This window comes from Vidua macroura, chromosome 13 (genome assembly GCF_024509145.1).
Source record: "Vidua macroura isolate BioBank_ID:100142 chromosome 13, ASM2450914v1, whole genome shotgun sequence".
NCBI lineage: Eukaryota > Metazoa > Chordata > Aves > Passeriformes > Viduidae > Vidua > Vidua macroura.
This window is the reverse complement of record NC_071583.1, coordinates 3,198,041-3,211,499: the sequence shown is the minus strand read 5'-3', so window position 1 is coordinate 3,211,499 and position 13,459 is coordinate 3,198,041. Positions and strand designations below refer to the sequence as shown.

General features: G+C 46.3%; 1 protein-coding gene across 3 annotated transcripts in view; it reads right to left on the bottom strand.

Moving 5' to 3' along the window:
* CNTN3 (contactin 3) overlaps positions 1–9,987 on the bottom strand; it is a 100,128-nt gene extending 90,141 nt beyond the window's left edge. For 2 of the 3 annotated variants that reach the window (XM_053989500.1, XM_053989502.1), the window contains exon 1: positions 9,890–9,987. The gene's annotated coding sequence lies outside the window, so the exon portion shown is untranslated. Of the gene's footprint in view, positions 1–8,178; positions 8,337–9,889 lie in introns of all 3 variants that reach the window. The other variant, XM_053989501.1, reaches the window with a different exon arrangement.
* Positions 9,988–13,459: the final 3,472 nt, after the last annotated feature.

Genomic DNA, 13,459 nt, shown 5'->3' with positions numbered 1-13,459 from the left:
TTTACCAGAATAATGCATCCCTCAGGAGGGTTTGCAAGGAACCAGATAAATAACAAATAACAAGTGTGCCCAGAACTGCAGCATCCTGCATCTGGACAGAGGCCCTGGCACAGGTGCCCAGAGCAGCTGTGGCTGCCCCTGGGTCCCTGGAAGCGTCCAAGACCAGGCTGGACAGGGCTTGGAGCCACCTGGAATAGTGGAAGTGTCCCAGGATGGGAGTGGAATGACCTTTAAGGTCCCTTCCAACCCAAACCATCCTGGGAGTCTCTGTAAGTTCATTGTCAGTTAAACTTTACAATAGGAAAGAGTAAATGGTTTTTCCATCAGTGCAACATTAACATTTCTTTTGTGAAAGTAAGAAAACCACATCAGCCCTCTGCTGCCATCCCTGCCAGTATCTGAACCCCTTTGCACAGGTGCCATTTAACCAGTTCAAATCACTTTGCATAGGAATTAATCAATCTGAGAATGGAATGTCCATTACCACCTTTAATTAGGCTTATTGAACAAGCTGCTGAGCCTTTTGGAAAAGAAAAATGTGGATCTTTACCAATCTAGAATTAAAAGAAATTTGCATTAGAATTACAGGCACTTAACTATCTGTAGTGCTTATTCTGGGAAATAACGCAGTTCCAATTTTTCTGAAAATACAGAGGAACTGCTGATTCCTCTCTCCCTGCTGCAGGGAGCCAAGGGCTGGGAGAAGATGGCCCTCGTTACAATATTGTAAAGGGGCATCAGGACAGAAGAGACTTTTTTTTTTCTGCTTGTTTTGCTAGGTTAACTGCAGGGGGAAAAAAAAATAATTTTTATGTTCAGGGTGTTGTTGTAAGCTCCAAATAAAAATTCCAAGCCCGGTTCTCTTAAAAAAGTCACTCTGGACTATTTTCTCCTGGACAGAGAACATCCTTGGGCACTGGAAGTAAGTATGTCTACGTCATTAGGGATTTATAAGTTTGAGACATAATTTTTCAGGCTGGAAACACCTACTGTGACAATGCCCAAGGTTCTCAAAAAGGCAGCAGGTACCAGGTGAGGAATTAAAGGGATTCAGTGACCCAGATCAGAACTGATGCCTATTCTGCATGAAGTAATCAAGAGTCCATCTCAGAAGGAGAACAGACTGGAGAAAACTCCAGATTCAATCCCAAAACCCCGCACAGTTTTCTATCAGTTTCACACATTTTGCTGTTGTGATTTCATTCTGTATCCACAACTACACAAAGGTCTGGGAGCTTTTTGTTCTTTCAGGATGCAGAGGCAGGAGGAGATAACTGAGCAGGTTATCAAAATCTGCACCATCAGGATGTTCAGATGCTGGGGGAAGAGAGGACTGTGTTAAAACAGCTCAACAGGAGAAGCACAAGGTGGTGGAGCTTTGCAACTTCCTTAAACTGCTTAGCTCCAGGTAAGGAGCTTATGGAACTTTCTTAACCCTGGAGAAAATCCAGCAAGTGATGGCAAACAGTGCCAGGTTAAGTTACACCTGGGACAGACACTCCAGGACTCATCCTCTGACCAAGGAAAGAAGCAAAAAATCCAAATCCTCATCCAAAACAAACCTGTCCAGGAAAAATCAGGTATGGTTCAGGAGAGGAGATGAGTTCCATGTTTGTTTTCCTTGATATTTCCCTTGCATGACTTGGGGAATGGCACAGAAGCTCCAAATCAGCTTCTGAACCAGAGATTATTTCACATTTCTGAGTGGAGCCTGACTGTGAAGAAGCTGCTTTGGGGTGGTACTTTTGAAAGCAGAAGAGCTTTAGAAAGGATTTTAAACCCTGCAGCCATTCCAGTCACCAAACACACCTACTGAGGGCTGTTCAGGTTCTTCATCTGGAAATAAACCTATCAATCCACAATGGGCCTTGTCAAGGGTATTTATGGGACAGGACAGGGACCAGGTTAAAGCCTTAAGGACTTACAACAGGCTTGATCTTGTTCCATCCAAGCTGGGAACTGAGGAGAGAGACACCCCAGTCCTCTTTGGCAGGTGTTGAAGAAAGCGTGAAAAAAGCTTGGAGAAGTCCTTTCTTTCACCTCAGTGCCTTCTGGAGGGCCACCAAATGCCACCACCATCACTTCCAGGGGTGTCACTCGCCAGATCAGGGCTCAGCAAACACCCCAGGGGCTGGCACCACTCCCCTCTGCAGCCAGGGGCTCTCAGGGCTGTGCCTCTGAAGAGGATGGAGCCTTTGCTCATCAAGGTCCAGCTTATTGCTGCTGTTTTGTAGGAGGACAGGTCTGCAGAGTAACTTTCCAGTCTCCAAGTGCACCTGATGAAAGATTTGAACTTTCTAATCTCAGGATTTTAGTGTGTGAACCACAGCTCTGTGGCAGGGAAGAACCTGCTGCAGAAAAAAGTGCCAAGCAAAATCCACAATCTCCTATTCCAGGAGCAGAGGGCATGAAACTCTACTTATCCTTCATTTAAAAGTTGCAGAACAGCACTGTTAGATGTAACACCTTCTGTTTGCATTTTAAGCTTATTGATGAAAAGAGATACTCAAAGAGACTACAAACTACAGCTTTTAAAGCATTAGAAATACTGCTCTTCACCAGGGCCATAGCAATTTTTATTTTCTTCAGCAATACAACAGCAAAAATAGTCAATGTGAGATTGAAAATCAAACAGGTACAAAAATTATAGTGAGAAATTGAAAAACTGCAAGATCTGTAACCAGATTAAGCTCCACAACTAAAATGAAAACTACCATGTGTATGCAGCCACTTCAAGAACTGCATTTGATTCTACAAACAGTTTGCCAGTTCTCTGTAAGGCTTCACTGCTTTTTCCACTATAATTTCAACAGGATTTTTAGACCAGGAAAGATGTGACAATCAATGAGAGGGAAAGCACTGTGTGAGAATGCAGCCCCTCAAAAATGGAGGGGAAGAGGAAAACAACTCTGGTTTATGTTAATTTAGCTCCTTCTAGGATGAAAGCTAAGTCAAGAGTAGAAAAGCAGTCACTGCCCAAGAATGACAAAGGGTTACACATGAGCTGCTGCTGCCCCTCATCTTGTCCAGAAGGATAAAAACCCATTTAAGTGCATTTCTCCCACAGGCAGGCAGGCATGGCACAGAACTCCTGGGGGCTGTGATTGCAGCCCTGGGCTAACACAGGTCCAGGTAAACTGGAATTCAACTCCAACACACAAAACTTAAAAGTTTTCAGCATGAATTTAGCCAGCCAACCTCTACTTTTTTTTGCAGGAAGACATTAGGGGAAGTAAATCAAGGTAAATCTTCCTTCTCTTAGGATCAATGACGAGATCTTGAGTCTAAAACAACAAAACATTTTCTGTGGGGTGGAAAGCTCAGTGTGCAAACAGATGCTTTTCATACACCACTGACAAACACACAAACATAACAGCACTGCAGCATCAATAAATCTTTATCCAAAGGAGGTGCACACTGCTAAAAACATGCTCTTAAAATGCTCAACTGATGCACTTGAAGGACTGCAAACCATAGAAACCTGGGGTCTTCTACTGACCTTAACAGTGCAAAGGAAAGAACCTCTGCCAGGGTAGATGCTAATGGTTCTTCATCCTGTTTCCTTAGAGCATTTGTTTTTAGACAGTGAAAGAAAGGTCACTGTTATTATTTAATTGTCCTGTAGCCTGTGCTTGAGCACACAAACTTCAGTGGTAAAGAGGTGCTGGTGGTCAAGCAGTGACCTGGCAGAAATGTTCCCAATTACACCCTGCTTTATAAATTACCCTGGCAAAGCAAACATGCATATACAGCCTTTTCTTTTTATTGTCATTTACAACCTACACCAACACACTGGGCTGAGATGTTAAATTACCCAGGGTGCTGCAGAGAGCTCTCCTCCCACTCTGCTTTGCCCACACAACAACCTGCACCACACTTGCAGCAGCAGGCACCAAAAATTTCCTATTAAACAAAGAAAAAGTCATCACAGGAACGCTGACATTTTAGTCATGAGCTTTTGATGTGAAAACTGCACCAGCCAGGACCACACCAAGGGCTATTACCTGCTCCAGCATCTCACAAAAATCAAGTCTCTCCCCCAGTGTGGCAAAGCCAGACCCTGCTTTCACGGGTTTACAATCCAACTATCCTCAAGCAGCAGGACAGATGGACAGGTGGGACAGACACATCCAGGTGACTGCACAGAGCTTTAAGGAAGCAGGATAAAATCAAAATATTTTGCAATATCCAGTGGAATAAACAGTGGTTCTTGCAACAACCATACCCACTGAATTTGCTGGTTTCTCCCTGTAAAATACTCCACAGCAATACGTCATTAGAACAGTATTTTTCATCTTGCACATTTCACCAGGAATGCTAAGAGATGCCAACTTCAACAAATGGAATGTCTTCAAATGCAGAGATGCGTGATCCTTCTGCAAATGAACTATGAAAATCTGTATGCTTGCAAGCTAAACAGAATTTATCATTTACTGATCCACCCTGGATTGGATTAGACAGGAATTGCTCCTTATGTAGTCAAGTACTGCAGTACACTGGAAATTACTGTCCTGACCTCAGCACAAGCAAAAGGAATGCTGGACATGCTTCACATTAAGCCAGACTGTGGAAAACCAGTTGATTTTCCCCACTAGTTTACTCCAATGAGAGGTTTACAGCTACAAACAGCTGTAATTTATTATATTTTACATTTCACAAAAGGCCTGAACATGTTGAGCAGTAATACTCTTCAGAATTGTCAAGGCCTATTGAAATGAAATATGCTTCCCACATCAGGAGCATGGCACTGTGATTTCAGCAGCGCTAGAAAAGCAGTAGGGTTTTTTTCTTTTAAAGAGTCAGTCACAAAAAAAACAGGAATAGTGAGAGGAGAGTTTTTAGAATAGTTCATACCAGGGTAGCTCATTACTGCTTGTGATGTTGGTGGATAAAGAAGCTGGATTTAACCATAATGTTTCAATAAGGCTCAAACTACTTTTTCAAAGCTACAGTCAAATTCAAGATTTCTCTCTTCTCTGTTAAAATTGAATGTACAAATGTATCTTTCTTCAACTATATATCTCAAAACCAAGGGGAAAGGATATAGGAATAGATGTATAGGAATGGTAGGAAACCTCTTGCAGGGCTGTGTCCATCACCCCTCACTCAGGCAGAGCAGCTCTGGACTGCACAGCTTCCTTTGTGCACTACACAAATGACTTATTAGGGTTAAAAACTACTTTATTTTAGCGTTAAAAACTTATTAGGGTTAAAAACTACTTCATTTGAACCCGGTGTGGCAGCTGAACCAGTCTAGCTGTTCTGGACTCCTTCTGCAAATAAGCAGGGCTCAGGAAAGCTGAGACAGATGCTCACACACCTGCTGAGGGCCTGCAGGAGCCCTGCTCCACCCTGGAACTGCAGAGCTCAGGGAGCACAAGGGTCCCCAGGCTCTCAGGGAGGTTGGTGGCACTGTCTTTAAGTCACATTTCCCCTGCACAGAGATTTTTTTCAGCACCTATTCGCTCCTTGCCATCGCAGGCAGTGCTTCCCCCTCAAACTGCAGCTCAGAAATGCCTGATTTGTATTTGCCAGCAACCAAGAACTGGCTGACAAAAAGAACCCCCCGGACAAGTCTGGTCACTCTGCTTTTCTCCTCCTGTTACCACTCACTCCAAAGCCTTTTACAGCCCACAGCTCATTTTCTGGGAGCCCTCCCTGCCTGGCAGCTCTGCAGTCCAGATTTTAAGCGTTTCATGATTCAGTCCAACACAGATAAAGTTCCTTCTGTGTGCAATCAGGATTAAAAAAAATACTAAAATACATGTCCAGGTTTCAAATCCTGGCTGTTCCCATTAAATGGGTTTCTCCAGAAGAGCACGAGCTGCAGGAGGGATTGTCCAGGGCTGAGCACAACCTCAGTAGCTCTGACTGCTGCTTCCCCCAGCTGGAAGTGCAACACCTCTGCCAGTTAATTAATTATGCTTTACATTAATTAAAATATTTTTTTTTCAAGAGAAAAATACCTGGATGTTATAATCTGGGAAAAATTCCTACATCAGCTGTGCCAAATGAAAATATTATTTATTTTAAGGAATATTATTATACTTTATTACACCTAAAAAGTGAAACTTTAGGAGTATAAAAGTAACTGCTCTTTAAAAATAAAGCCAATGCTGTAAACACTATGACCTGCTTTTCGATTGATATTTTCCCACACCAAATTTCCACATGCAGATTTTAACTTTACACTAATAAAATACCAACTAACTCCATTATTTCATCAGCTGCCCACCACCTTCTTTCAATCAAGAAGACTGAGAATCCATAAGATTTTTGAACTCCTGCCACTTCCTCTCACTCTGTATTAAGTCTTTTCTTTGTATTAGACAGCACACTAAAAAAAATAAATCAATATATAGTAAATTTCAGTTGACTGCAGTCAAAGCTCAAAGGTTTTTTCCCCCCCCTTCCAACTCTTGTTACCCCAACAGTGCTCTCCTGGGTACACTTCTGTTTAAAAGGCCATCAGCTCTGATCTGGTTTTCATCTATCTCAGTGGACCAGAGAACTGTGTGGCTTTTTGAGCTCTGAATCAGAAAAGTACTTCTCAGTGTATGCAAACCTGCAGCCTTTACCTAATCCTTCCCTGGTCAAGGCACATTACGAGGTACCACTGATAATTATTTATTTTTTTTTCCTGCAATTCATTTTCCTACACCACATGCTACAAAATGTGGACCATCAAATCTCCACTGAAAAGTTTGGGCTACAATTCTGGACAGCTTCACTAAATCAAAGGTGGAAATGTTAGCACAGGAGGGAACTATGGCTCTTCCCGTTTCATTTTTCTGCATTCCAGTTGTTTTTCAATGAGCTAATCACTGACTGAACTATCCCAGGTTTGGCTGAGAGAGGGAAACTTCAGCTGTAGAGCTGCAAAACCAACCAACCAACAATACCTGAAACAAGAATTGCTGTCACTGCAGATGTATTTTAAAGACAGCAGCAACAGAGCACCAAGGCAAGTCCATTTCCAGAGCCAGTGGCACATTCAGTTTTGAAGAACCAAAACATTAGGTTCCTAAGCTTCTTCAAAGTTAATTTCTGAGTATTCTGCCATTTAACCCATTTTGACATCACCCATGCACAACAGGAGCTCAAGCAATGCTTGCATCACACAGGACCCTTGAAAAAGACATTTCTCATCACTTTTATCTCCAGTAGTGTTCAATGTGTGTGTGCATCCCACAGGGCTCTAATCCACTGTTCCCTGGTTTCCCAACATGAACTGGGAGGTTATGGATCTGACAGCACAACAAGACAGACCTAGCTCCAAGCTGAGCATCAAGAAGGATTAACTTTTATTTTACAGATGAACAAACTTCCCATTTTCCTTGATTTTCTAGTAAACCAAGACCAGGCTTAAAATTATTTCTCAAATCATCCAAAGTCAGGAGGGATGCTCACGTCCAGCCCCAGTCACTCCTCATCACTGATCACCTCCCTGTCCCTGCAGGTTTGCTGGCTCCTCAGACTCCTCACACCACTGTGAACACACAAAAAATCTTGTTTGCAGACTGCAGTTAATCTGTGTCTTCTGGTATCAAAGTAAATCCTGATGATCCCTTCCATACATATAAAACCACTGGCTTATGTCACTTTTAAGACTCAGCCTCTTCCAGGAAGAACAGTAAAAGGATTGAATCTATTTGCAGAAACCTCCCGTCGCTGTATCACAACAACATTAAGATGTTCTTGTGGTATTGCAATGGGAAAATTCCCACAAGAAACACCACAAGAACATAAACATAAACAACATCAAAGACAGCGAAGCTAGCTCAGAAAAAACAAACAACCAAAACCACCGCCCCTGCACAAGTGGTTGGAAGCATTTGTTTGTGGGTGGAAACTTCAGAAGCATTACAGAAAAGTGACAGGAAAATATGGCACTGCTCCTTAGCTACGGTGACGTGATCTTTAGGGATTTAAAGAACAAGTTGTTTAGGTAAGTCTGTATTTCACATCCAGCTCAAGGGTTTGCAGGGTGTGCAGCCAGCTGGGTGCATGCTCAGATTTCTGGACAAGACCCCAACTTAGGTCACCAGCACTGGAGCTCAGTGACAGCCACAGGAGTCACCACCAGAGCTTGCCACCAAACCCCCCAAAAATCCAGTGGTTTAACTTTCTTAACGCAGAAAAAAAAACAAGCTGCAAGATCAGCTAGACAATCCCTACCTGTTCTATTCACCGAGGTGACATCCACAAAACCCGCTCTGGAAAAACCCCACAGCCATTGGCAGCTCGCAGATCCTGTGCTCCGAGCAGCACCTCCCACTGCTCTATTCCAGAAAACAGCGCTGCTTCCAGCTCCAAGCCTGCAGCCCGTCCGTCCCCTGCTGTGCAAGGGAGTAAGAGACAGAAGCAGAAGTAGCAGGGATGCTGTGGGAGCTCTGGGAAGAGCCAGCGTGGCAGGACAGCGCTCACAGCACCCTGTGCCTTTAGCTGCAGCCCCAACACCACGTCGGCAGCGTTTTGGCAAGAGTTAAGCACCTTCACCAATCATTCCCCACAAATGCTTTCATAAATGCATTTGCCAGATTACTATGGGAAGTCTCTTGCATGATAAACAACTTTCTGGAACAATTCCACATGGGTAGTAACACGCTTTCAATGCTTAGAAGTTCAGTATTTCCATTCCTGATTTTAGTATTTTGCTCACAACTTCCCATATACATTTAAAAAATGCACCATTGAACAAGCCTGGCATGCAGCTTAAGCTGGAGTTCAAGTTTCTCTTGCAAAATACAGCAGTCAATACTTTGGAGAGTTTCTTGTCCTTCATAAGGTCTTGGTTTTGATTTTTGCACTCAATAGAAATACTGACATTCTTCCCCCCCGTGTAAAACACGACAGCTAAAAATCGGTATTGATTCTGTGCGTGTGCCAATGGCACCAATAAGGTAAAGCTAACTAACCAGTTCCCACCCGAGGCTATTGCTGGATCACTCCCCACCAGGAACGGGCTGATCTCCCTCCGACGCATCCAACAAAATGGTGCTTGGATTTGGGTTCATCACAGCAGGCACAACGCTGGGCTGCCAACAAGGTGACACGCCACGATGCTGGGGACACCAGCAGCTCGCACCCAGCCAGGTACGAACCATAAAGTTGCAAGAGAAGGCAGATCAGTGGATAAGAAGGCGCAGCAGAGCCGGCGGGGCTGCTGCGGGGAGCGGAGGCAGCGGCTGTGCCGAGCCACCGCGGAAACTTGGCCGGCTCGGTCTGCTCCGCCCGGCTGACGGCAAAGTTCCGCGGTCGCCACGACTCGGTCAAACCCGAACGGCCGCGAGGGACGTGCAGAAAGAGCGAAATTCTCATTCGAGAGCGAAAGGAAAAAGCTTTTCAGCCAGCGGTCGCTGGCGCGGTGCGGGGGCTGTTTCAAACCAACACGCCAGAGCCCCGCCGATACCAGAGCTGGGTACGCGCCTTCTCTCGTTCGAGACAATTAGCACTTAATTAAAAGCAAAGCCAGAGCCGCCCAGCTTTAGAACTTGAGCAACTCCAGACTCAGAACAATTCTACGGGGGGAAAAAAGCCCAAACCCCGTGCCAACGCTCAGACCGCCGGCAGCCGCACGCTCCGGCGCCGCCGGACCCGGAGCGCATCCCCGGCCCTCGGGGGAGCCACGGGCGCCTGGCGGAGCCCTGGCCCCCGGGACAGGGGGGGGACAGCAGCTCCCTGCAGGTGGGCGAGGAGCCTCGCAAATGTCACCTGCCAGGGTCACCCAAGCGGGCAGCGACACGCACCGAGCTGCATCCCCCGAGCCCGGCAGGGACCCGCCCGGAGCGGTCTCCGTGCCCTGCCCCGCTCCATCCCCCCCGAGGGATGCGGGGGGCTCGGCGCTCCCCTCAGCCGCTGCCCAACTTTGTTCCCCGAAGTTGCCCACCTGCAGCAGAGCCGTTCCAGCCGCCGCAGCGCTGTCCTTCCCCGCGGAGCCAGCGCCGTAATCCTGCGGCTCCCGCGGCTCCCGGTGCCTCTTCTGGAGCGGCGCTGGCCGCGCTCCCGGCGGCGGGGCGGGCCCGGCTCGATCTCCCGCCCACCGCTCCTCACGGCTCCTCACCGCCCCGGGGCCGTACGGCCCAGCCCGGCACAGCCCAGCCCGGCACAGCCCCTCCGGGCACAGCCGGGCCCGCCGGCGCCGGGGATGCTCCGCTGGCGGCGGCCGCGGTTCCCCCGAGAGCCCCGCTGGACCCACCCGCTCAGGGTGGATGCGCTGCCGGGGAAAGTTGAGGCGTTATGGCTTAAATAAAAACTGCATCTCGTTTCTGGGCTGGAAGCCCAAGGAAAGAGTCAGGTTCACGTAGGTCGCTGTGCAGGAGCCGGATGGAGGTTTTATGGTTTTATTGGATCTGGCTCCGGCTGATCGCAGCATTAGAGCTGTGTGGTGTAATTAAGGCTGAGCAGAATTCCTTTAAGTTACCTATATTATCTTTCAGCATCCCAAAGCATCACTGTGTGTCATAATAAAGTGTGCATTAGGTCCCTGTGCCTCAGTTGAAGTCAAATTTTACCAGAGATGACTTTGTCGCAGAGCCACAGTGGAGTGTTGATGTAAGAGAGTCAATCATAGCACCACAGAATGGTTTGGGTGGAAAGAGACCTTAAATCCCACCCAGTGCCACCCCTGCCATGGCAGGGACACCTTCCCCTGTTCCAGGCTGCTCCAGCCCCAGTGTCCAGCCTGGCCTTGGGCACTGCCAGGGATCCAGGGGCAGCCCCAGCTGCTCTGGGCACCTGTGCCAGGGCTGCCCACCCTCCCAGGGAAGGATTAATCCCAATATCCCATCCAGCCCTGCTCTCTGTTAGTTTGAACCCATTCCCTGTGTCCTGTCCCTCCATCCCTTGTCATTTGTCTCTCTCCATGTTGCAAGAAACATGGAGCAGCCTCTTCAGGCCCTGCAAGGCCACCCTGAGCTCAGCCCAAAGCTTCTCCTGTGCAGGTGAACAATGCCAGCTGTGCCAGCCTTTCCTCCCAGCAGAGCTGCTCCATCCCTCTGATCCCCCTGGAGCCTCCTCTGGGCTCTCTGCAGCAGCTCCAGCTCCTCCCTGTGCTGGGGTCTTCCCAGAAGGGAGAAAGGACTTAATGGCTGTCATTTTGTACCCAGAGGAATTCTGGACAGGGTGCTGATGCTTTGCTGTCATGGCATGAGGAGGAAGGATGTGAGGAAAACAATTTTCTTCTTCAGCAAATAAGATTTAAGTCACTGCCACCTCCGTTTCCCTTCTGGCCAGTTGTGTCATGAATTATTGAAATGTGCTGGCTGAGAAACAATGACATCTCCTCTGGGGATAGTGGAGACTTGACACAGCATCTGTTGACCCAGACTTGGTGCAGGAGCCCTGACCTGAAGAGATGTCCTTACTTTTCCATGCATGTACAGGTTTATAATCAAGAAATGTCCAGCACAGAAGTGTAGCCACTTCTGTAATCAGATCTGGCATTGGTCTGAGGAAGGGATGTCAGAAAATGAATTATCTCAGGAAAACAAGATGCATTTTTAATTGGCAGAGTGTGATCACATATGACTTGTAGAGATGATAGAATTACAGGGATTGAATGAGCTGCCATGAGCTGACCTGAGAGGTTTGTAGCAGTGAGGACCAGCTCAGCCCTGGCACGGGGCAGGAGGGTGCTCCCAGCCTGTTTGGGCTGGTGTAGCACAGTCTGATAACTCCACCACATCTCTGAAACTCCACTTTGGGCTTTTGCCTGGGAGATATCACTAATTCCAGTTATTATTGCACTAATCCTTGGCTAGGACTGGGGTCAAGCCTTAGTTCCCCAGCAAGCTCCAGCCCAGGTAGAGCGTGGTGGCTGTGAACTCCTCCGTGGGGCAGTGGCAGGAGCAAACCCCAAATGCAGATTTGGCTTCCTCAGAGCTGTGCTGCTCACGTATGCACAACACCCGAGTCTTACGAGAGCTGACAAGGTCGGGGACCTGTGGCACAGCTCTCCACATGGAAATAGCAGCTTTAGCTGTGAAGGCCAGCATGAGGAGGATAGCCTGTATTTTTATGCTTGACCAACTACAGAGGCGGTTCAAATTTTAAAAATGCATCCTGCAGCTTGCCTTGCCTGGCGTCCTTTGTCACCTCCAGCCCAGCCCCATCTTTAGACTCCTTTGGCCAACTAATGTATTTTTTCAATTTCAGCTAAGTCAAGGACTTCAAAATTCCAATCATAGGTATCAAGTTCGGCCACATAAAAGATACTTTTATTTTAAGTTTGTCAGAGAGGCACTTTATGAGATTGTTAGGTTGAAAAGATGACTCTAATCTTTAGGATGACAAGTTAAAAAGGACAAAACCCACTCTTCCCCTCACTTATTTTCCAGCAACCCAGGCATGCAGAAATAGTGGGTTTGTAAGTGCTTTTCCTGTATTCATTTCAGAAAACACAGCAAAGGTGCAGTATCACCATATACTTACTGGATGGAAGCAATTTACAGACAGTGAATTCTCTGAGGTTACCTGGGATGTTTTCACACAGCCCCTGAGCCTGTGCTGCCCTTCTGCCATCTGAGGCTTCTGAACCCACTGCAACATTCACCTTCAATAATAACAACTGAATCACCAGTCTCACGCTCCTTCCAGCTAATGATTTATCTTTTCATTTCCACTTGTCATTCAGACATCTCTCTGAAATTACACGTGAAGAACAGCAATGCTTCTACTCTAGTGTTGTCTAATTAAGCCTTCCTAAGAATCAAAGTGGGGAAAAAAAGCCCTGCACAGGTCTAAGCAGGTACATGAGGATCATATTTAAACTTCCCAATTAATAATTTGTTTCAAAGACCTGGCTTAACCCTGTCCATCCTGATGTCAGCTGTAGACCTAAAACATCAACTGAGCTCTTGCTCCTATTAACTACGCCCTCTGACTGTTCTCTGCTTCAGTTGCTGTGTCCATTTCCAAGCAGTTTTTCCACGTTCATCTTTTCACCACATGGATTGCCCCCATAACTTTTGTGTCCTGCTTTGTCTTTTCAAATTTGAGATGGAAATTTAGCCATCAGTAACAAACAGACTCAGATACACAGTAAATTCCTCCAGAAAAAAAAAAAAAAAATCAATCAATTTTTTTCTCCCAGCTGCTTTAGCTTCTGAAGAGTTTCTCTTACCACTGGCAGAAATACCAAGGAACTCACCTCAAGCTTAAGCAAAACTTGGTTTGTAAAACATCTCTAGGACATGACCAAAGTGAGATCTTGCCAATGGGGCTCAATGGACCATTAGTCAGGTCTCACCATTCACAATCACTATCAGTTTCAATTAACTGAATCAGCCTAGAAAGTAGAATATTAAAAATAAATTTAAAACCTGTTGAAATTTTAGTTTTCAGTCCTTCTAGGTATAAAGATTAGAGCAGCCCACCTTTTCGAATCACACTTTCAGGCATTATAGTGTCAACGGCAAAAATATATGGACAAAATACAGGATTCTTTGGATGCAGTTAA